Source organism: Silurus aristotelis (genome assembly GCF_946808225.1).
Source record: "Silurus aristotelis genome assembly, chromosome: 8".
NCBI lineage: Eukaryota > Metazoa > Chordata > Actinopteri > Siluriformes > Siluridae > Silurus > Silurus aristotelis.
Genome location: NC_139581.1, coordinates 1680227 through 1706267, shown reverse-complemented (window position 1 = coordinate 1706267; position 26041 = coordinate 1680227). Strand labels below are relative to the sequence as shown.

The 26041-nt window shown below is 42.3% G+C and overlaps 1 pseudogene across 1 annotated transcript; it reads left to right on the top strand.

Moving 5' to 3' along the window:
- Positions 1-78: 78 nt before the first annotated feature.
- LOC310730521 lies at positions 79-24964 on the top strand (annotated as a pseudogene). The gene is made up of 13 exons (XR_014538391.1): positions 79-741; positions 1639-1734; positions 1803-2036; positions 2225-2384; positions 7256-7315; positions 7540-8047; positions 14091-14340; positions 17564-18021; positions 18587-18683; positions 22662-22895; positions 23084-23243; positions 23881-23937; positions 24211-24964. The product of XR_014538391.1 is annotated as an uncharacterized misc_RNA (transcript).
- The last annotated feature ends 1077 nt before the right edge of the window (positions 24965-26041 follow it).

The following is a 26041-nucleotide window of genomic DNA, read 5'->3' as shown; positions in this document are numbered from 1 at the left end:
CTCTCTGTGTTTAAAGCCACACCCACTCTGTGTGTCACACTATAACACACACAACAGGAAATTAATTTCAGAGAAAACGAAACTCAGAACTTGAAGCCCCCTCTCTTTTTCTCCCTCTTTTTCTCTCTTTCTTACACACACAGCAGGAAAATGGCAGAAGCCAGTATTTCAGTAAATCAGGATCAGTTCATCTGTCCAGTGTGTCTGGATCTCCTGAAGGATCCTGTAGCTATTCCTTGTGGACACAGTTTCTGTAAGGTGTGTATTAATAGCTGCTGGAATCAGGAGGATCTTCAGAGGGTCTACAGCTGCCCCCAGTGTAGAGAAACTTTCACTCCGAGGCCTGTTCTACGCAGGAACAACATTCTGGCTGAATTGGTGGAGAAACTGAAAAAGACTGAACTCCAAGCTGCTTCTCCTGCTCACTGTTACGCTGGACCTGGAGATGTGGACTGTGATTTCTGCACTGGGAGAAAACGCAAATCCGTCAAGTCCTGTCTGGTGTGTCTGGCCTCGTATTGTGAAGATCATCTTAAACCTCACTATCAGTCTCAGGCTTTTAAGAGGCACAAGTTAGTTGAAGCCTGTGTAGATCTCCAAGAGAAGATCTGCTCTCAGCACGACAAACTGATGGAGATCTACTGCCGTACTGACCAAAGCTTCAGCTGTTACTTGTGTATGACGGATGAACATAAAGGCCATGATACAGTTTCAACTACTGCAGAAAGAAGTAAAAAACAGGTGAGAACTGAACATTAATTTATGAATTTACACAAATTCTGTTTCTACTGTAAATTCTGTTCAGTGGATTTACTCGGTTCTGAGGTGAATTTGTATTTACTGTTAGAGGATCGTGTGTAAATACGTGTTAAACACGGGCGAGCAGTCAGTGCACTTTAAACAGCCTTCATACAGCTTTTTACAGCTAAAGTGCACAAATCAACAGATGATATTTGAGATATATATGAGAGATCAGATCTATTTATAAATGCACACAGACACACACACTATATAGAAAGATCATATCTGAGAACCTGCATCTCAGTCAAATAGTAAGTGATGCTGTTAGACTTTCTACCTTAATGTTTCTGTAACAGGAAAAACAGTGACATTTCAACCAGGTGCCGTTTTCACCCAAAACCAAAGAGATCATGTGACACCTGCTGAAGAGTGTAGTTTAATAGAACTTTTATACTTTGCTTCTCCTTTTTGCAGAATTAGTTCTAGAGACAATATTAAGAACTTTTACTATAATTCTGTAGAACACAATAAAATCTATTCATTCACTCATTCATTTTCTCCCGCTAATCCGTAATTCGGGTCGCGGGGGCAGCAGTCTAAGCAGGCCCCCGCCTTCGACTGCTGCCCAATCCTCACAGCACCGTCCCTTACTGTCCCTCCTGCAGGTGGTGAGCCCACGGGAAGGCGGCCCCACGTCACGGACCTTGATATTTCCCTCGTAAGAGACCCCCGGAGCATAGAGGGTTAAGGGCCTTGCTCAAGGGCCCAAGAGTGGCAGCTCGGCGATACCGGGGCTCGAACCCCAGACCTTCCGATCGGCAACCCAGCGCCTTAACCACTGGAGCCACCACTCCCCCTCAATAAAATCTATCTGAAATGTATTTTATTTGGTCTCAGAATGAGTTAAAGGAGGAGCAGATTAAATCCCAGCAGAGGATCCAGGAGAAGCAGAAGAAGGTGCAGGAGCTGAAACAGACTGTTGATGCTATAAAGGTGAGGTATGAACACACACACATTGTGTGTGTGTGTGTGTGTGTGTGTGTGTGTGTGTGCTCTAACAGAAGCGTTCACAGGCAGCAGTAGATGATAATGAGAAGATCTTTAATGAGATGATCAGCTCCCTGGTGAAAAGGCGCTCGGAGGTGACGGAGCTGATCAGAGTTCAGGAAAAAGCTGATCTGAGTCGAGCTGAACAACACCTAAAACATCTGGAGCAGGAGATCACTGATCTTCAGAGGAGAGTCAGTGATCTGGAGCAGCTTTTACACACACCTGATCACATCCACTTCCTCCAGGTAATACTTACTGTCCGATCTACAGAGGGCGCTGTTCCTCACAAAGTTTCCTCCTAAAAGCTCATTACAGCAACAATAAATGTTCCTGTCTGAGATCACAAGTGTGTCTTTGGTCTGATTCAGTCTGAGATTCATTTGTTTCTCTCCTCCACTTTTCTCCTTCTCTATGATGTGTTTCCTCTCTGTAGAGTTTCCCGTCTCTCTGTGTTTCTCCTGGATGTGACGACTCACCCAGCTTCACTGTCAATCAACATCTCTCATTTGATGGAGTGAGGAAATCTGTCTCAGATCTGAAAAAACGAGTCGAGGAAATCTGTCAGGAGGAATTCAACAAAATCCGTCCACAAGGTAAACAAACAGTTGTGTTGAAAATGATTTATTTGTTGTGTATCACAGTAAAGAGGGAGAGAAATTTCATTGAACAGTAATAAGTGGAGGTCACGTATTCACAATCAAATCAAATTTTAAATCAAATTTTGTTTGTCACATACACATACATACAGGGTACGACATGCAGTGAAATGCTATTTTTTACGACGTTCCGGCATGAGGGAATGGGTTGGGGAGAAAAATAAATCAAAGAAAAGACGGCAGATAAATAAGTATAAAAACTATATAAAATATAAGAATATATAAAGATATATATGAGAGAAAAGATTTATATACAAAATATGCTTATGGCAGTAAGCAGTAAAACAGTAAACAATTTAAGGTGGTTTTGTGATTGTCCATAAAGTGTCCGTGTGCGGTATGGTGTGGTATAAAATATAAAGTGCACTGTGCTGTGCGAGTCCAGAGTTTAAAGTGTCATAGTGCGAAAAGGGAGATATGTGCAGAGAAAAAGTGTGATGATGGAGAGAGTGAGCCAGTTTTTAGATCCTGGGTGTCTCCTGGTTTAAACTCCGAATGGCCTGCGGGAAGAAGCTCCTCCTGATTCTCTCTGTGTTCGGTTTTAGGGAACAGAAGCGTTTCCCTGAACGCAACAAAGAAAAAAGTTCATTGTTGGGATGGCTGAGGTCCTTCATAATCTTCCTGGCTCTGGTCTGGCACCACGTGCTGTAGATTTCCTGCAGGTTAGGGAGCTCGGTGTGGATGGTACGTTCAGCTGAACGCACCACACTCTGGAGGGCTTGCCTGTCCTGCATGGTGCTGTTCCTGAACCAGGAAGTAATGCTACCCGTCAGAACGCTCTCAATGGTGCAGGCGTAGAAAGTCTTTAGCACCTGAGAGGGTAGTTTAAAGTCCCTTAAGCATCTCAGATGGTACAGACGCTGCCGGGCTTCTTCACCAGGGTGTTGGTGTGACAGGACCAAGACAGGTCCTGTGTGATGTGAACACCAAGGTACCGGAAACTGTCCACTCTCTCCACTGGGGTCCCGTTGGTGTTTAGCGGTTGGTATGACCGCCCCTGCTTCGTGCTGAAGTCCACAATCAACTCTTTAGTCTTGATGACGTTCAGGAGACAGTTGTTTTCCTGGCACCATCTCTCCAGGTTTTTAACCTCCTGTAGGTAGGCTGTCTCGTCATTGTTGGAGATCAGGCCCACCACAACAGTGTCGTCAGCAAACTTGATAATTGTTGTGTAGTTGGAAGTGGCCACACAGTCATATGTGAACTGTCTGTGTGGTCTGTCTTTCAGGAAGTTAGAGATCTATTGGCATAGCGGCAGGCTGAGTCCCTGGACCTCCAACTTAGAGGTGTGTGTGGAGGGAATTATTGTGTTAAATGCTGATTTGTAGTCCACAAACAGCATCTTTGTGTAGCGCCCCTTACCCGTGTTATTTATAGTGTAGTAAGGAGCAGCACCAGGTTCACTAAACGAATGCCTCAGAGATGTTGTATAAAGGCCCCTCTGATATCACTGAATAAATTGACTCTCGTGTAGTAAATAATCTTAAACATAAAACGTAGAATACCTCAAGTTCAAATGAAGAAACTCTCTAGCAAGTAATCGAACAGAACAAATTTAATAATAATAATAATAATAATAAAAAAAAATAAGAACTCATTAAATCTTAATACAAGAATTTAAATGACCCAAATTATAAGCACTTTAAGTCTCTGATATAGTTAAACCCCCAAAACACATTTCACCAGCATCACAATATAAATCAGTGCCGTAGCGATTTCTTCGGTGTCTGCATACACACTTGTAGTCAAATGTATGAAACTCTTTCACAAGAAGTCTGATTATTATTGTTACACGAAGTTCCTTAGTGCACAATGTGAACTATTTAAAGTAACCTGTGGGCCCACACACACACACTCAGTAGCAGGCCTGAATCGTGGCTCGGGTATGTAGTGGCCGTGAAAACAGAAAACTGGCCTCTTCACTCTCCGAAGCATATAAGAAACGAAAAGGGTACCTTAACTCCTTTAGAACTCTGTGGAATAACGGCAAAACCTGTGGTAAGTCTCCTCCCATCCTCGTCCTGCGTTTTGCCTGGCCGCCTATGTGTCACTCTCCAATACAGCCACCAGAAAATCGCTATGATCAGGGTCAGTATGTGGTCTTCTAAGCAGAATCTCCCAATTTCTCCTCAATAACAGTCCTTTTCTCCTTCTTTTGTTAAGGTCTTAGTATACCACTAAGCTGAGTCCGTTTTCTCACCAATTGCTTGCTCATTAGCTAATCGCCATGAGGGAAAAGTCCACCCGGTAAACTCAAACTTAACACATAAAACAATCAGTGTATTAACACACACGCTCTACACTTTAAGTAAATTATACAACTAGTTATTAAATAATTCACTCTTATTACTGCACATTTTCAGCTTAATCAATCCGATCAGCCTCCGGGCAGCACCGTCTCTTCCTTTTTTTTCTTTTTCCACCCAAATTCTAGATTTTCCGGGAAACCCGGGATTAACCAATAGCAAACAAGTAAAATAAAGACCAACTTAACTTGTTGTGTCAAACACATTTTCCACATGTACACACCAATCAAGCTTGCTACCATTAGCGGCACTCTTAAAGAAAAAAGCACACATATTCTGTGACTTTGAATGAACGATTAATTTAGTCTCATCCAGAGCTAATCATATAATTGTAACCAAACTAACCCTCTATAATCTAGAATTATTTTCTAGTGGGTTACATGATATAATTCCCATTTCTTTGGTCCAGGTGGCTAATCGTAGTGTGGAGGAGATGAGCAATGGTGACCTCAGTAGAACGGTTCTGACGGTACGCGGACTGTAATGGGTCCAGTGTGTCTGGTAGTGAGGCAGTGATGAAGTCTCTGACCAGTCTCTCAAAGCACTTCATCACTACTGAGGTCAAGGCTACAGGGCGATAGTCGTTGAGGCAGGCGGGCTGGGGTTTCTTTGGGACAGGAACACTGGTGGACTGTTTGAAACATGAGGGGACAACAGACTCTTCCAGTGACAGATTGAATAACTTAGTGAACACCGGTGCTAGCTGGTCAGTGCAGGCTTTCAGAAACCAACCTGTGATGCCATCTGGTCCTGCTGCCTTCCAAACAATCTGCCATCTGGTCCTGCTGCCTTCCAAACAAAGGTATTCACTCTCTTGAATGCCCTCCTCACGTCATGCTCCGTGTTTACCTCTCCGGCTCTCTCAGCGTGCACGCTGTTTGTGCCGCTAGCGTGGTTAGCTGCAGCCTCCAATCGAGCGTAAAAGGTGTTTAGCTCGTCTGCCAGAAAAGCGTCCGCATTTACCATTCTAGAAGATGGTGTTCTATAGTCCGTGATTGTTCGTAGTCCCTGCCATAGGCTCCTAGAGCCACCATGTTGGAACTGTGACTCTAGTTTCCTCCCGTAGCGCTGCTTCTCATCCTTCACCGCTCTGCAAACACTGTAAGACGCTGCCTTGTCCATGTCCATGTCCCCGGTGGCGAGCCCCGTGTTGTAGGCAACGGAGCGGGATCTCAGAGCATCGCGGATAGTTTTATCCACCCATGACTACTGGTTGGGAAACGTTCTAATGGTGTTTTTTTCCACCGTATCATACGCTAGTTTGCCGATGAATCCCACAACCGCTTCCGTAAACATGTTGACGTCATCAGAGCTGCGCCTGAACATGTCCCAGTCTGCGTCATCCAAAGCGTCCTAAAGAGCGACCACCGATTGGTCAGTCCAGCGCGTGACCTCCCTCTGAACCGGAGCTTCCTGTTTCAGCCTTTGTTTGTAAACAGGCATGAGGAAGATGGCGGCATGGTCCGATTTCCCAAACGGTGGACATGATTGTGCCTTGTAGCTGTTCTTGAATGGTGTGTAACAGTGGTCCAGTGTCCTTTCGCCCCTGGTGGGGCAGGTGATGTGCTGATGAAAGTTCAGTAGTGCGCTCTTGAGTTTGGCACTGTTAAAATCTCCTACCACAATGAGCGCAGCGTCCTGATGCTGTGTTTGGTGAAGTGTTACTGTCTCATGTAAATCCCATACTGCAGTGTCTGTGTCCGCTTGAGGTGGAATATAAACAGCACTGACTATGGCCGAGCTGAAATCCTGAGGTAGATAGAAGTGCTGACATTTGATGGTCAGTAGTTCCAGATTTGGTGTGCAGGAGCGTGAAAGAGGAACGATGCTCACACTGTCGCACCAGTGATTGTTCACCATCAGACACACTTCACCTCCTCTTGACTTCCCCGACTCCAGTGTTCTGTCTATGCGGTAAACCGAGAAAAACTCGGCCGGTTGGATGGTGTGGTCTGGTACCGCTGGGTTCAGCCATGTCTCGGTGAAGCAGAGAAGGTTGCAGTCCCGAATGTCTCTCTGGAACTTGACCCTTGCCCTGAGGTTGTCGAGCTTGTTTTCCAGTGACTGGACGTTGGCTAACAGGATACTAGGTAAGGGAGCACGGTGTACACGTGCCCTCAGCCTGTTCCTGATGCCAGCTCTTTCCCTCGCGGACGCCGGTCCTTTGTTCTCCCTCAGGATCTCTTTCGGCCAGCATGGGTCCAGATTTAAAAACTTCGAAAGGTTAGTGCATTGTACACCAATAGAAATAAAAGTGTCTGTCATATCTGATGATGTCCATCTAGTGTAGATGGAAGTGTATCTAATAAAATAAACAAAAAAAGAGAAAACATGACGGCAGCCAACCTCACCGGTGCCATCTCGGTATGAAGGTAGATAGCGTTCTCCTCTGAGTGTGTTCCACTGCCTTGTGAGACAGCATGAGCAGTAGATAGTAAAGATGCAGTTGGCTTGATTCTGATGTCATTTTTCAGTCTTCATTTTGTCTTTGTGTCTCCACAGCTGTAGCAGTTCAGATGATTTTACCCTCAAAACTAAAGAGCAGAGAATATTTTCTGCAGTGTAGGTGTAACACACACACACACACACACACACACACACACACACACAGTGTAAACTGTATTGTTAATCTGATCCATTTCTCCCTGATGACTGATGATGTGTAATATTTAAAATAGTTCATGTAGAGCAGCATTAGGAGAACAGAAACACACACAGGTGTCTCACACACACTTATTATAAATCCTGTGATTAACATCAAACCTGTGCACATTTTATTGTTCTAGATTTCTGTTATCTGACTCTGGATTCCAACACAGCACATCCTCAACTCATTCTGTCTGAGAAGAACAGAGTCGTAACACGCAGTGATACAGAACAGCGATACTCTGCTCATCCAGAGAGATTTGACTCCTGGTCTCAGGTGTTGTGTAAAGAGAGTGTGTGTGGACACTGTTACTGGGAGGTGGAGTGGAGCGGTAATGTGTTTATATCAGTCTCATATAATGAAATCAGCAGGAAAGGACAGGGTTTTAAGTGTGTGTTTGGATACAACAGTCAGTCCTGGAGTCTGGTGTGTTCTTCTTCCTCTGTCTACTTCTGGCACAATAACATTAAAACTGAGCTCCGAGGTCCAGCGTCCTCTAGAATAGGAGTGTATGTGGAACTCTGTCCTTCTACAGCGTCTCTGATACGATGAGGCTCCTCCACAGAGTCCACACCACATTCACTCAACCTCTATACGCTGGATTCTGTGTAGGTTATAATGCAGATGTAAGGTTTTGTGATCGAAAATGAACTGCATGTAAAAGTGTTTAATAAAATTATAACTAAGGAGTCAGATTTCATTTCTCCCTGAACTTCAGTAATTCTATTTGCAGAATCGGTAGAATGTAGGATGTTTCTAGAATGAAGGTAAAGCTACAGAGATGTTTCCAGGCCACGTTCCTCATGATTGTGATAAAGGTTTAAAACAACAGAGAGTGAGAGTGAGAGAGAGAGAGAGAGAGAGAGAGAGAGAGAGAGAGAGAGAGAGAGAGAGAGAGAAATAAAATAAAGGACAATATTCAGGAGACTGCTGAAGTAGTGACTCTCATGCCAAAGCTTCTTGACTCCTCAGTATTTCTGAATTGTGTAAGGAATCCTGTGGAGACGAGTGAATTCTGAAAGAATAAATGAAGCCATAAAATCCTTCATCTTTACCTTTATTTTATTTTATTTACTTCTGATCAACTCGATATGATCTGTGACAAGCAGAATAGACTGGGGTGTCCTGATACGTTTGGTTTAAATTTTATGATAATTTTTTATGATGATTGTATGAATTGTTTGTACGTGTTAAACAGAATCTATCTTCTTCTTCTTTCGGCTGCTCCCATTAGGGGTCGCCACAGCGGATCATCCGTCTCCAGACCCCCCTGCCCTCTACATCTGCCTCTTTCACACCAACTACCTGCATGTCTTTCCTCACCACATCCATGAACCTCATCCTTGGCCTTCCTCTACTCCTCCTACCTGGTGGCTCCATCCTTAGCATTCTTTTACCAATATAACTCATGTCCCTCCTTTGCATATGTCCAAACCATCTCAATCTCACCTCCCTTACCTTGTTACCAAAACATCCTACATGCGCTGTCCCTCTAATAAACTCATTTCTAATCCTGTCCATTCTCATCACTCCCAACGAAAACCTTAACATCTTCAGCTCCGCCTTCTGTCTTTTACTCAATGCCACAGTCTCTAATCCATACAACATCACAGGTCCCACCACAGTCCTATAAACTTTCCCTTTCATTCTTGCATATACCCTACTATCACAAATCACTCCTGTCACTCTTCTCCACCCACTCCACCCTGCCTGCACTCTTTTCTTTACTTCTCTAACACACTCTCCATTACTTTGCACTGTTGACCCCAGGTACCTGAACTCCTCCACCTTCTCCACCTCTTCTACCTGTAACCGCACCACTCCACTGCCCTCCCTCTCATTTACACACATGTACTTTGTTTCCCTCCTACTGACTTTCATTCCCCTTCTCTCCAGCACATATCTCCACCTCTCCAGGCTCTTCTCAACCTGCTCACTACTCTCACCACAAATCACAATATCATCTGCAAACATCATAGTCCAGGGGAGCTCCTGTCTGACCTCGTCTGTCAACCTGTCCATCACCGCTGCAAACAGGAAAGGGCTCAGGGCTGATCCTTGATGCAGTCCATCCTTCACCCTGAACCAGTCTATCTTTCCTACTGCACACTTCACTGCTGTCACACTGTCCACCACCACGTCTCTTTGTCTTCCTTTCTATTTCCAGATGTCACACCAAGTACTTTTCTAGCTGTCTCCCTCATCTCTCCCGCAGTAGTTTCCCAATCATCCGGCACCTTTTCACCACCACAGAGCCCCTGTCTGACCTCTTCCCTGAACCTCACACTACACTCTTCCTCCTTCAGCTTCCACCATCTTATTCTTCTTTCAGTCCTCACTCTCCTCCTCTACTTCTTCGCCTCCAAAACCATAATACAGACCACTATCCGATGCTGTCTAGCTACACTGTCCCCTGCCAACACCTTACAGTTTCCAATCTCCTTCAGGTTGCATCTCCTACATCGAACATAGTCCATCTGTGTGCACCTTCCTCCACTCTTATACGTCACCCTATGATCCTCCTTCTTCTTAAAATACGTGTTCACCACTGCCATTTTCATCCTTTTAGCAAAGTTAAAACAGAATCTATGTTCAAGGGTAAATTCATACATTTTCAAGTTCAGCTTCAATTTCCAAATATTTTTGGGTCACTTTAAATATTTCTATCTGAATGTTTTTATTTTATTTGTATTTGTATTTGTTTATTTAACGGACAATACACTAGAAATTATTACATACTGATGTCATGTACATAGCGCATAAAGCTGGTTTGTGTCCTTCGTTCCTCGTTAGATTTTTACATAAAGACAAAACAACCGAACAATCACAAAAAAAAAACCAACTACAATTAAACGAGTGAATATAAATAAGGGCTGCAACTAATGATTACTTTTCTGATTAATTGGATGAAAAAATGTAAATAAGCTGTTTTGCTGAATATAACTATATAAAACTCTAATTCAGGGTGTTTATTTATAAAAGTGCACTTTAAAAAAATGCAAAAGCCACATATTGAGTTTAACTACCTTTAATTTGGGCATTATAATGTTTATAGAAGCTGCTTTTCGAGGAGCGAATGTGTGATTTCACCTTTAAACAAATTCACTCATGTTGTTTCTTTCTGTAAAAAATAAATAAATAATTTTTATTGTATTTTTAAATTTTTTTGTATTATATTTGTTGTATTTTTATTTTATTTATTGTAAATTGTGTAAATAAACATTTCTTTTGTTTTTAATAATATTGCAGATGGCAAGATGGCAGTATATTAAGCTTATTCCAGTCAAAGCTTATTATTAAGCTTTGATGCATTGTTTTTGCAGCATCAGCTTTTGTTTCTCCCACACTTATTGTGTGGATGTTTTTTTTCCTGATTAACTGTAACTGCCATGACATGATATAATCGTGCATTTTTTAAAATAAGTAGTGCCCTCTTTTTGAAAGAGGTTAAATTTTTAATTTGTACTGTTGGCTACCTGGTGGGGCCAAAACACCATAAAACAGCACTGTGCATAGAAAGCTTAGTTTCTGGCTTTTTAATTATGTTTTTCTATGCAGTTTTGAATGGAGTATATCATAATATAATAGTGTGTGTGTGTGTGTGTGAGAGAGAGAGAAATAGAGTGAGAGAAATACGCATTTTGAATTATATCGACGATTGGTTGATATTGGCTCGTTTAGAGCACCAGGCAGTTCGGCATTGAGATGTTGTTCTCGCCTGCATGAAGGCACTGGGGTTCAGACTAAAACGCCGGGTAGAGTGTACTTTTTCCAGCGCGGAGAACCACTTTTCTCGGCGTGGTGTGGGACTCGGCCAGGTTGCGGGCACGGTTGTCATCCGCCCGGTTTGACGTCATCCTTACCGCAGTCAGGAGGACATTTCCCTCACAGGGTGGGGAGCGGTCATGAGTGGCCACTCCGCCCAGGGTCTGTGGAGCGGCCCACGTCTCTCGTGGCACTTAATTTGCCTGGAGATGTTGGCAGTGTTATGGGGTTGAAGCATTTCCTCCCAGGCCTAAGGGACCACCATGTGTTGGTCCGCACGTACAATACTACAGTGGTCTCGTACATCAACCACCAGGGGGGCCTCCGGTCTCACCCCTTGCAAACAACTGGCGCGAGAGGTTAGGAGGTTAGGAGGAGGGTAGGAGCAGGACAGCCACTCACTGTGAGGCAGTTCCAGAGGCTGCTGGGTCTCATGGCCGCAGCATCTAGTGTAATTCCACTCAGCCTTCTCCACATGAGGCCCCTCCAGTGTTGGGTTCTCCCCCAGAGGGAGTCCGTATCGTACCATCAAGATTTCGCGGTGTGCCCTTCGAGTCTTGGATGCATAGAGGGACCCAACACGAACAACGGACATTTCCCTCACGGGGTGGGGAGCGGTCATGAGTGGCCACTTCGCCCAGGGTCTGTGGAGCGGCCCACGTCTCTCGTGGCACTTAATTTGCCTGGAGATGTTGGCAGTGTTATGGGGTTGAAGCACTTCCTCCCAGGCCTAAGGTACCACCATGTGTTGGTCCGCACATACAATACTACAGTGGTCTTGTGCATCAACCACCAGGGGGGCCTCCGGTCTCACCCCTTGCAAACAACTGGCGCGAGAGGTCCTCTTGTGGTCCCAGGACGAACTCCTCTCATTAAGAGCCGTTTACATCCCGGGATGGTTGGATGTCAGAGCAGATGCCCTGTCGTGACAGTGGATGCCATAGGACAGTCATGGCTGAGGCTACGCCTGTACGCCTTTCCCCTGATCGTGCTGCTCTCTGGAGTTCTGTGAAGAGCTCACTGGGAAGGAGTCTGTCTCCTCCTGGTAGCACCTCGATGTCCGGGCAAGCCTTGGTTTACAGACCTGGTATCCCTACTCGAGGGCCCTGTGTGGGAAATTCCTCCCTGGAGGGATCTCCTTTTGCAGGCGGGCGGAGTTGTGGAAGCTGTGGCTGGTCTCTCTACCGAGGTAGTAGAGACCCTTCTCCACTCCAGAGCTCCCCCTACGAGGAGGTTGTACGCCGCACGATGGTGACTGTTCATGTGTGAGCACCGTGACTTGGACCCAGTTAACTGCCCGGTCGGTTTAGTTCTGGGGTTTTACAGGAACAGTTTGCCACAGGGTTAACCCCTTCGACCCTGAAGGTTTACGTGCCCGCCATCGCGGCATATATCACCCTGCCTTTGGTGACACGTTTCCTCCACGGCGCCTGAAGGCTGAGGCCCGGGACGCGACCCAGAGTGTCTGTCTGGGACTTGGCAGTTGCCCTGTCCCACCTGGAGTTGCCCCTGGCATGGCCAGAGTGTTTCTATACACGAAACCTGAGGTGCCTACGGCTCCCACAGGACGTGTCGTGTTACAGGCATTCTGGCCACCTTCGTTTATAGCCCCCGACCAGGGGTTACAGACCCGTGGAGCACTGGACACTTGTCTCCACAGGACGGGTCCATGGAGGCGGTCGGTACAGCTGTTCGTCTGCCGTGGACCTATTAAGAAAGGTTTTCTTGCCGATGGGCAGACGTTAAGCAGGTGGGTAGTGGATGCCATCCTTTCAACTACGAGTCCTGGTACCCGCTCCGCTCGGAGTGTTGCGGCCTCTACCGCCTGGTCTGCTGGAGTATCAATCCAGGACATTGCGACGCTGGGGTTACAAACGTAACCCTAGTTCCCCGAGGGAACGAGATGCTGCGTCTCCGTGCCACACTCCCTGCATCCCTGCGGTGTTTACCTTCTCTCTTTGCAGAAGCTTATGTCGCTACCACCGCACAGCCTCTTGTAGCTTCTTGGTTTACGCAACGTCGTCTGTCTATGACGTCACGTCTTGCCTATTGGCTAGATTTCACACATGGTTCAGAGCGTGGACAACGCAGGGGCATTCCCAAAGCGCTTCGACGCAGCGTCCCATTCCCTCGGAGAACTGGGGTTACGTTCGTAACCTAGAGACGTTAGTGTTGATAAATAAATAACTATGACTGGTCTTAATTCAGGTTCACATTGAATCCAAAATATCTGTTTGTCCGTTAGAGTTTCACTACTTCCAATTCACTTCTGTGCCATGGAGCTCTAATACATGCTACACTGCCATCTTCTGGTCATCTATAATATTGCAGCATAGATGAACATCATCTAAACTAAAATTCAAAATCAAGTTTTATTCTATGAAATTCTGCTTAGATTTTGTTTGATATTAAAGTTCATTTTTCATTTGATATTTTGAATATTATTTCCATTTCATTGAAAGTTTTAGTTTAGAAATTACGAACAAAATGTCAACAGAAAGCTGAAAAAAGACATGGGCAAAACAAAGAAAACAAAGAAAACATGAAACAAACCTTACAAACTAGAAGCAGAAACTTGGCAGGAATGATTAACACATGGGCTAGGCAAAAACAAACACCCTCCCTGGCTCCCTAGCCTTGGGTCTGGATAGTCACTGGTTAACTAGTACTGTTCGGAAACTATTAGCTTTACTGCAAGAAATTAAAGCAGCACCTTCCTGAGTGTAATGGATACCATCCAGCCCTAACAGGCCGAACAGCCTTGCCCTCAAAATTACTCCTGTATAGTGGCATTCCCAATTCACATGACAGATGATGAAGACACTGATCCAGATGTGGTGAACTTGTAGCATTACACCTACAAAGACATGATGGGCTGAGTGAAGCGTCTGAATGCTGTCAGTTTTATATTTCTGTTATTATTAAACCCACATTCAAATTCACAACAAAGAACATATCAGACTGCATTGGATTGGACTGTTTAGATCAGAAAGTATTTTCTGTTGTAAAGCCACACTGTTCCTTACAAGCAAAATGGCAGAAGCCAGTATTTCAGTAAATCAGGATCAGTTCATCTGTGCAGTGTGTCTGGATCTCCTGAAGGATCCTGTAGCTATTCCTTGTGGTCACAGTTACTGTAAGGTGTGTATTAATGGCTGCTGGAATTAGGACAGAGGTGGCAAAAGTACACACATTCATTACTTAAGTAGAAGTACAGATACTCATGTTTTAAAATACTCGGGTAAAAGTTGAAGTACTGATTATACCTTTTTACTTAAGTGAAAGTAAAGAAGTCTTGGCTCTGACATGTACTTAAGTAAAAAGTAGTTATTACTTCTACCTGTTTTAACTGTTAACTGGATCTCGATAGATAGATAGATAGATAGATAGATAGATAGATAGATAGATAGATAGATAGATAGATAGATAGATAGATAGATAGATAGATAGATAGATAGAGTGAGGAGAATAAGTATTTGAACACCCTGCTATTTTGCAAGTTCTCCCACTTAGAAATCATGGAGGGGTCTGAAATTGTCATCGTAGGTGCATGTCCACTGTGAGAGACATAATCTAAAAAAAAAATCCAGAAATCACAATGTATGATTTTTTAACTATTTATTTGTATGATACAGCTGCAAATAAGTATTTGAACACCTGTCTATCAGCTAGAATTCTGAACCTCAAAGACCTGTTAGTCTGCCTTTAAAATGTCCACCTCCACTACATTTATTATCCTAAATTAGATGCACCTGTTTGAGGTCGTTAGCTGCATAAAGACACCTGTCCACATTATACAATCAGTAAGAATCCAACTACTAACATGGCCAAGACCAAAGAGCTGTCCAAAGACACTAGAGACAAAATTGTACACCTCCACAAGGCTGGAAAGGGCTACGGGGAAATTGCCAAGCAGCTTGGTGAAAAAAGGTCCACTGTTGGAGCAATAATTAGAAAATATAAGAAGCTAAACATGACTGTCAATCTCCCTCGGACTGGGGCTCCATGCAAGATCCCACCTCGTGGGGTCTCAATGATCCTAAGGAAGGTGAGAAATCAGCCCAGAACTACACGGGAGGAGCTGGTCAATGACCTGAAAAGAACTGGGACCACCATTTTCAAGGTTACTGTTGGTAATACACTAAGACGTCATGGTTTGAAATCATGCATGGCGCGGAAGGTTCCTCTGCTTAAACCAGCACATGTCCAGGCACGTCTTAAGTTTGCCAATTACCATTTGGATGATCCAGAGAAGTCATGGGAGAAAGTGAGAAAGTGAGTCAGATGAGACCAAAATAGAACTTTTGGGTCATAATTCCACTAAACTTGTTTGAAGGAAGAAGAATGATGAGTACCATCCCAAGAACACCATCCCTACTTTGAAGCATGGGGGTGGTAGCATCATGCTTTGGGGGTGTTTTTCTGCACATAGGACAGGGCGACTGCACTGTATTAAGGAGAGGATGACCGGGGCCATGTATTGCGAGATTTTGGGGAACAACCTCCTTCCCTCAGTTAGAGCATTGAAGATGGGTCGAGGCTGGGTCTTCCAACATGACAATGACCCGAAGCACACAGACAGGATAACCAAGGGGTGGCTCTGTAAGAAGCATATCAAGGTTCTGGTGTGGCCTAGCCAGTCTCCAGACCTAAACCCAATAGAGAATCTTTGGAGGGAGCTCAAACTCCGTGTTTCTCAGCGACAGGCCAGAAACCTGACTGATCTAGAGAAGATCTGTGTGGAGGAGTGGGCCAAAATCCCTCCTGCAGTGTGTGCAAACCTGGTGAAAAACTACAGGAAACGTTTGACCTCTGTAATTGCAAACAAAGGCTCCTGTTCTAAATATTAACATTGACATTCTCAGGTGTTCAAATACTTATTTGCAGCTGTATCATACAAATAAATAGTTTCAAAATCATACATTGTGATTTCTGGATTTTTTTTTTTTTAGATTATGTCTCTCACAGTGGACATGCACCTATGATGACAATTTCAGACCCTCCATGATTTCTGAGTGGGAGAACTTGCAAAATAGCAGGGTGTTCAAATACTTATTTTCCTCACTGTAGATAGATAGATAATTGTCATTGCATAGTACAGCTACACAGCAACAAAATGCAGTTTGGCATCTACCAGAAGTGCAAAAGTAGCAATAGTGCAAATAAACATGTATCATATGTACAGCATGTGATATATATGTAAGCATATGTACAGTGATTAAATATAAAGGCTATAACAGTGCAGAGAAGTGTGGACATCATTAAGAGAGTTTTCTATGTTTCCACACGGACAGTTAATGAGGTGATACCGGAGAAACTGCACCTCTTCAAGTCAAGAAGATTTTATATATAATCATAGACATTTTACAGATTTAAATGATGTATTGTTTTTATTTGTACGATCAGTAAAGACAGTAATTTTAAGTTCTTTTCTCCATTTTGAGGGAAAAACCCACAAAACGCCACCCAGAGGGTTAATTATGTAAAACATGGCGGATTTGGTGTTTAATTTAAGACTTGGCGCAAAAATAAAACAAAAGTTTACTAATTAAAAATATATTTTTCGGTGGAGTTTATTTATTTATTTTATATCTAAGTAAAGAAGGGACATCGTGAATAAGTGTATGTTTTGCTGGAGGTTTTAATTTCGGCTTTTTTATATAGTTATATAGAAATAGTTATTTATTTCTGTATTTTATTTTATTTTATTTTTTTTTAAATGGTAAAAACAGAAATGAATTGATGCGCGTTAATAACATTTAGTGCCGTTTAAAATAATTTGACTTTTGACAGCCAAATATATACGTGTATATATATATATATATATATATATATATATATATATATATATATATATATATATATATATATATATATATAAAACTTATTAAAAATGTTGTTACCTAATGAATGTATCCAGGCTGAAGATCCACATACAGAACACAAGCAGAGAAAAGATGATGATGATGATGATGATGATGATGATGAATGTGTCTGTTCTCAGTCATGTTTACATCACTGACTCCCTCTGTCTCATCCACGTTAACCCCAAACTTCTTACTGCCTTCTGCCTGCTGATTCTTATCTTAGTCAGGACTTTATACACCAGCGGATTAAAAAAGACGCACAGTAACAGGAAATCGGTTTTTCGGCTGAAATCGGAGCAGTGAAAAGAAAAATGTGATATTTCACCAAATCAATGGATTAAAACTAAAGTAACGAGCCGGTTTTGAAAATGTAAGAAGTAAAAAGTACAGATATTTGTGTAAAAATGTAATGAGTAAAAGTAAAAAGTTGTCTGAAAAATAAATAGTGGAGTAAAATACTGATACCAGAAAAATCTACTTAAGTACAATAACGAAGTAAATGTACTTCGTTAATTCCCACCTCTAAATCAGGAGAACATGAAGAGCATCTACAGCCGCCCCCAGTGTAAAAAAAACTTTCACTCCGAGGCCTGTTCTACGGAGGAACAACATGCTGTCTGAAGTGGTGGAGAAACTGAAAAAGACTGAACTCCAAGCTGCTTCTCCTGCTCACTGTTACACTGGACCTGGAGATGTGGACTGTGATTCCTGCACTGAGAGAAAACACAAAGCCGTCAAGTCCTGTCTGGTGTGTCTGGCCTCGTATTCTGAAGATCATCTTAAACCTCACTATCAGTCTCAGGCTTTTTAAGAAGCACAAGTTAGTTGAAGCCTGTGTAGATCTCCAAGAGAAGATCTGTTCCCATCACAACAAACTGATGGAGATCTACTGCCGTACTGACCAAAGTTTCAGCTGTTACTTGTGTATGACGGATGAACATAAAGGCCATGATACAGTTTCAACTACTGCAGAAAGAAGTAAAAAACAGGTGAGAACTGAACATTAATTTATGAATTTACAGAAATCTTCTGTTTCTACTGTAAATTCTGTTCAGTGGATTTAATTGGTTCTGAGGTGAATTTGTATTTACTGTTAGAGGATCGTGTGTAAATACGTGTTAAACACGGGCGAGCAGTCAGTGCACTTTAAACAGCCTTCATACAGCTTTTTACAGCTAAAGTGCACAAATCAACAGATGATATTTGAGATATATATGAGAGATCAGATCTATTTATAAATGCACACAGACACACACTATATAGAAACATCATATCTGAGAACCTGCATCTCAATCAAATAGTAAGTGATGCTGTTAGATTTTCTACCCTTAATGTTTCTGTAACAGGAAAAACAGTGACATTTCAACCAGGTGCCGTTTTCACCCAAAACCAAAGAGATCATGTGACACCTGCTGAAGAGTGTAGTTTAATAGAACTTTTATACTTTGCATCTCCTTTTAGCAGAATTAGTTCTAGAGACAATATTAAGAACTTTTACTATAATTCTGTAAAACACAATAAAATCTATCTGAAATATATTTTATTTGGTCTCAGAATGAGTTAAAGGAGGAGCAGATTAAATCCCAGCAGAGGATCCAGGAGAAGCAGAAGAAGGTGCAGGACCTGAAACAAGACTGTTGATACTATAAAGGTGAGGAATGAACACACACAGTAAGAGTTTATCTGTGTGTGTGTGTGTGTGTGTGTGTGTGTGTGTGTGTGTGTGTGTGTGTGTGTGTGTGTTTGTGTTTTCTGTTGAGTTGTGCTACACTTGTTGCAGCTAGCGATGCATCTGGAAGATAAACTGACGATGGAGATTAATCATCTTTAGCCGTGTAAGGCATATTTATTAAACTGCTGCCGACACATCAGTCTCACGGTCAGAGCAGCTCACACACACACACACACACACACACACACACACACACACACACACACACACACACACACACTCTGAGAAGAACCGTAACTCACAGGGGACAAACATTAACGCAAACGCGTTTCACAATAGTTAACACTTTAGTGCCCCCTAGTGGCTCACTCATATGCACAACACAGAAGAACTATACAGCATTACATTACATACAACTGAGGACAATATAAACATATTTTAACACCCCCACTTGTACTCAGGTTGCTATATAACAAAAATAGAAGATATAATAAATGTGGACCCTTGTCATACACATATTAATCTTCAAAAAAAACACCTGCAAACCTATTTAGTTTTAACTTCGTTACAGGTTTGGTCATTACATCAGCAATCATGTTATCAGTAGAACAATACATCAAAGTTACTCTTCCCCTATTTACAATAGACCTGATAAAGTGATTTTATGTCCATGTGTTTACATCTCCGTCTGCTTACAGGGTTTTTGGCAAGAGCAATTGTTTCCTGATTGTCCTCATGTACTACAGTTTGTGCATACTTGTAGTTATCTATACCTTCCAGTAAATGCTCTAGGTATAAACACTCTTGTATGGTTGAAGCAAGTGCCATGTATTCTGCTTCGCATGTGGAAAGCGCCACAGTTGGCTGCTTTCTGAACTTCCATGATACTAGAGAGCTGTTTTGGTTTAAACTCACACAGTATCCGGTAGTACTGCGTCTATCACTGGTATCAGCTGCCCAGTCAGCATCACTGTAGGCTTGTATACCTAATTTCTCACAGTCATTTCTCCTAAAACTTAACCCTTTCTCTGCTGTACCTTTGAGATACCGAAACACATGTTTCACAGTGACCCATTGTTCTTCTGTAGGTTCAGCAAAATACTGTGATAATCTGCTCACAACAAAACTCAAATCTGGTCTGGTACAAACAGTCAGGTATATAAGACTTCCCACAGCTTCTCTGTACATTTTTACATCTTTCATCTTTACTGCATTTTCAGTATACTCTAATTTCTGTTCACATGGTATTTCCCTGATCCTACAATCTTGCATATTAAAAAGCTGTAGTATCTTGTTAGTGTATTTTTCCTGGGTCATTTTTATACACCCATCTGACAGATTAAAATCAATACCCAGAAAATGTTTCAGTGTACCCAGATCTTTCATTTTAAACTTTTCTGCAAGCATCTCTTTCACTTCTTTCAGTCTCTCTTGATTGCTTGCAGCGATAATTAAATCATCAACCCATGTAATTATGATCACTTTTTCTTCTTTTGACTCTTTGGCATAAACACAGTGGTCGGCTGGGTTTTGTGTGAATCCATTCTCAGAAAGACAATTGTGTAAAATCTTATTCCAGTTTCGCCCGGATTGTTTCAAACCGTAAAGTGATTTCTCTAGTTTGTAAACTATACCCTCTTTCTCTTGGTAACCCTCTGGTGGATTGATGTAGATCTTATAGTCTATGGGAGCATGCAAGTGTGCGGTTTTCATGTCCATTTGATGCAGGAGTAAATTTTCTTGTGCAGCTTTCTGTAGCACCACCCTTACACTTGTCAAGTCCGCAGTGGGCGAAAATTTCTCTCCATAGTCTATTCCCATTCTCTGGTTGTAACCTTTGGCCACAAACCTGGCTTTGTATTTGTCTTTTCCATCTACATCAGTCTTTATAGAGTAGACCCATCTACCCCCCACTGTTTTCTTGCCTATTGGCAGTGTTGTCGGGGTAAATGTTTTGTTCTCGTTTAGAGACTGGATTTCTTCATCCATGGCTTTTATCCATTCTTTTGAGTTAGTTGACCTCATTGCTCCCTCAAAAGTCTGTGGAATGCCACACACCACTCTGCAGCAATAATCTATTGTGATATTCTCCTCATCATTATCACTGTCTTCAGTTACGAAGTCATCCAAGTAACTCGGTGTTTTTCTCTCTCTGGTCGGATATCTCCTACTCTCGGGTTCACCATTTGTCACATTTTGTGAATGATTGCGGTCACTAGATCTGGTTGCTTCACTTGAACTGTAACTATCTGTACTTCTACTCTGTACACTTGGCTCTGGAGCATTTCTGTACTCCTACTCTGTGTAGTCTCACCAGTCTTGGGTTTTACTCTGACATAAACATCACTTAGACCTTACGGAGCTGACGTTTCATGTCTGATTTCGTTTTTCCTCAACAATGCTTGAAAGTCATTGCACGTAAACTCAGTTCCGTTGTCGGATCTCGTGCACCTCACTTTCCCGTAAGGGGATACATCTGCTAGAAATTTTTCAGTAGCCTGTACGGTGTCACTTTTCGTCTTTAGGAAGTATACGAAGACTGCGCTCGAATAGTCGTCAGTGAATGACTGCACATATTTGTAAACGTCCATCGATTCTGTGGCTACTGGACCTGCAAGGTCTGTGTGTACCATCTGTAAGGGCTCTGACATCAGGGTCCCTATTTCTGGTTTGGGCAAACTTTCCCTGAATACACACCTCACACTCTTGTTCGGGTCAGCTAATTTTACCTTTGATCTGCATACCTTAAACAATACCCTGCAACTTAATAACATCTTCATAGTTACAGTGACCTAAGATCTCGTGCCATGTTTGTATGTCATGGCAGGCATTATGCCTATCATTAGATTCAGTTCCAGTATGCAAATAATATAACTTGCCGTATACATGTATGTTAAATCTGGTACCGTCTCTGGTTATCAGGGTGTCTTTATTTTCTTTGAAAACAACCGTAGCCCCTTTTGCGGTCACTGCCTTCACTGAAAAGATTCTTTGGGGGTATGGTTGTACAAACAAAGCGTCTTTTAGCACTGCCTTGCGTTGCTGTCCTCCGCTGTCGATGAGGAAAACCTCAGGATTTTCCTTCCGCGGAGCGACTCCGTTGCATCGAGTGCCGTCTGCCAGCTCGACAGTGGGCTTTTCAGGCCTTAATGTTCTGTCGAAACTCTTGAACATAGTTATGTCCATGATAATATGAGAGGTAGCCCCCATGTCCACCATTAGACCATTTTCCTTGATGCTGCACGTTGGCTGCCGCTGGATACCGGTCTCTCTGTCTCTTATCTTGAACACGTAGTCCTCGACATCTTCTGAGGCTTTACACCATCATTTTTGTCTTTAATGTCCTCATAACTAATGAGAGGCATTTATCATCTAACAGCAAAATCGGTTCAGCATATGCGTCAGCATTTTTCTTTGCATCCGCTGCTATCTCAGATTCTGACTGCGGCTCTTTTAACACCGTGTCTTTTAGTCCTGATAAATAAAAATGTCCCAGCATTTTAGTTTCCCAAAGCTCATACTTAGACTCATCTCCGTCGAACATCAGTAGAGGCAAACTGTACATCCTCCGTTGTCCCGCCATGTTAGCACGCTGTCCGTCGCGACTTTCTAAACAGTAAAAAACAACAAACTTATCCTTCCGAACAACTCCTGGGCCCATAACCTGTTGAGTTGTGCCACACTACTGTTGCAGCTAGCGAAGATAAATTGACGATGGAGATTAATCATTTAATAAACTGCTGACACATCAGTCTCACAGTCAGAGCAGCTCACACACACACACTGAGAAGAACCGTAACTCACAGGGGACAAACATTAACGCAAACGCGTTTTACAATAGTTAACACTTCAGTGCCCCCTGGTGGCTCACTCATATGCACAACACAGAAGAACTACACAGCATTACATTACATACAACTGAGGACATTATAAACATATTTTAACATTTTCTAACAGAAGCGTTCACAGGCAGCAGTAGATGATAATGAGAAGATCTTTAATGAGATGATCAGCTCCCTGGTGAAAAGGCGCTCGGAGGTGACGGAGCTGATCAATGTTCAGGAAAAAGCTGATCTGAGTCGAGCTGAACGACACCTGAAACATCTGGAGCAGGAGATCGCTGATCTTCAGAGGAGAGTCAGTGATCTGGAGCAGCTTTCACACACACCTGATCACATCCACTTCCTCCAGGTAACACTCACTGTCTGATCTACAGAGGGCGCTGTTCCTCACAAAGTTTCCTCCTAAAAGCTCATTACAGCCACAATAAATGTTCCTGTGTGAGATCACAAGTGTGTCTTTGGTCTGATTCAGTCTGAGATTCATTCGTTTCCCTTCTCCACTTTTCTCCTTCTCTATGATGTGTTTCCTCTCTGTAGAGTTTCCCGTCTCTCTGTGTTTCTCCTGGATGTGACGACTCACCCAGCTTCACTGTCAACCAACATCTCTCATTTGATGGAGTGAGGAAATCTGTCTCAGATCTGAAAAAACGAGTCAAAGAAATCTGTCAGGAGGAATTCAACAAAATCCGTCCACAAGGTAAACAAATAGTTGTGTTGGAAATGATTTATTTGTTGTGTATCACAGTAAAGAGTCCTCCCTCACCCCATCTATAATCCTCCTCCTTGGTCTTTCTCTTTTCCTCCTTCCTGGTGGCTCCATCCTCAGCATTCCCCTACTGATATACCCCATGTCCCTCCTCTGCACATGTCCAAACCATCTCAATCTCACCTCCCTCACCTTGTCTCCAAAACGTCCTACATGTGCTGTCCCTCTAATAAACTCATTTCTAATCCTGTCCATCGTCGTCACTCCCAACGAACATCTCAACATCTTCAGCTCTGCTACCTCCAGCTCTACCTCCTGTCTTTTACTCAATGCCACTGTCTCTAAACCATACAACATCTCAGGTCACACCACAGTCCTATAAACTTTCCCTTTCATTCTTGCAGATACCCTTCTATCACAAATCACTCCTGCTATCACTCTTCTCCACCCACTCCACCCTGCCTGCACTCTTTTCTTTACTTCTCTAACACACTATTCAGCTCTCCAGGATCTTCTCCACCTGCTCCCTACTCTCACCACTAATCACAATATCACAACTTTCATATTTATGATGTAAAATGTTTCCACATCATTTTTCAGTCTCTATTTTGTCTCTGTGTCTCAACAGCTGCAGCAGTTCAGATGATTTTCACAGAACCAAAGAGCAGAGCAGATTTTCTGCAGTGTAGGTGTAACACACACACACACACACACACACACACACACACACACACACACACACACACACACACACACACACACACACACAGAGTGTAAACATGTCTGTATTGATGATCTAAATCTGATCCATTTCTCCCTGATGACTGATGATGTGTAATATTTAAAATAGTTCATGTAGAGCAGCATTAGGAGAACAGAAACACACACAGGTGTCTCACACACACTTATTATAAATCCTGTGATTAACATCAAACCTGTGCACATTTTATTGTTCTAGATTTCTGTTATCTGACTCTGGATCCCAACACAGCACATCCTCAACTCATTCTGTCTGAGAAGAACAGAGCGGTGAGACGCAGTGATACAGAACAGCGATACTCTGATCATCCAGAGAGATTTGACTCCTGGTCTCAGGTGTTGTGTAAAGAGAGTGTGTGTGGACGCTGTTACTGGGAGGTGGAGTGGAGCGGTGGTGTTGTGTACATATCAGTCTCATATAAAGAGATCAGCAGGAAAGGAGACGGTTATGAGTGTGTGTTTGGATACAACAGTAAATCCTGGAGTCTGGTGTGTTCTCCTTCCTCTGTCTCTTTCTGGCACAATAACATTAAAACTGCACTCCGAGGTCCAGCGTCCTCCAGAATAGGAGTGTATGTGGATCACAGTGCAGGAACTCTGTCCTTCTACAGCGTCTCTGATACGATGAGGCTCCTCCACAGAGTCCACACCACATTCACTCGGCCTCTATACGCTGGATTCTGGATGGGTTATAACACAGTTATGAGGTTTTGTGATGAAATAAACTGCATGTAAAAGTTTAATAAAATGATAACTGAGGAGTCGGATTTCATTTCTCCCTGAACTTCAGTAATTCTGTGTGCAGAATCTGTAGAATGTAGGATGTTTCTAGAATGAAGGTAAAGGTACAGAGATGTTTCCAGGCCACGTTCCTCATGATTGTGATAAAGGTTTAAAATAAGAGAGAGAGAGAGAGAGAGAGAGAGAGAGAGAGAGAGAGAGAGAGAGAGAGAGAGAGAGAGAGAGAGAGAGAGAGAGAGAAATGAATAAAATGGAGGACAATATTCAGGAGACTGCTGAAGTAGTGACTCTCATGCCAAAGCTTCTTGACTCCTCAGTATATCTGAATTGTGTTAGGAATCCTGTGGAGACGAGTGAATTGTGAAAGAATAAATTAAGCCATAAAATCCTTCATTTTTACATTTATTTTATTTTATTTTATTTACTTTGCTTCTGATTAATTTGAGATGTGGAGAGCAGAATAGACTGGGGTGTCCTAATACTTTTGGTGTAACTTTTATGATAATTTTTTATGATGATTGTATGAATTATTTGTCAAATTTATACATTTTCATGTTTCAATTTCCTAATATTTTTGGGTCACTTTAAATATTTCTATCTGTATATTTTTATTTTATTTCTATTTGTTTGTTTATTTAATGGAAAATACACTAGAAATTATTACACACTGATGTCATGTACATAGCGCATGTAGCATAAAGCTGGTTTGTGTCCTTCGTCCCTCGTTAGGCTTTTACATAAAGACAAAACAACCGAACAATCACAAAAAAACAAAACAAGTACAAATAAACGAGTGAATATAAATTAGTGCTGCAACTAATGATTATTTTTCCGATTGCTCGGATAAAAAAAAAAAATTTAAATAAGCCGGTTTGCTGATTATAACTATAAAATAAACTCTAATTCAGGGTGTTTATGTATAAAAGTGCACTTAAAAAAATGCAAAAGCCACATATTGAGTTTAACTACCTTTAATTTGGACATTATAACGTTTATAGAAGCTGCTTGTGGAGGAGCGAATGTGTGATTTCACCTTTAAACAAATTCACTCATGTTGGATTGTTTCTTTCTGTAAAAAATAAATAAATAAATAAAGCATTCAATTATGCAAGATGTAAATTGTGTAAATCAACATTTGTATTGTTTTTAATTATATTGCAGATGGCAAGATGGCAGTATAATAAGCTTATTCTCTCAAAACTTATTATTCTCTAAAAACTTATTAATAATCTTTGATGCATTGTTTTTGCAGCATCAGTTTTTTGTTACTCTCACACTTATTGTGTGGA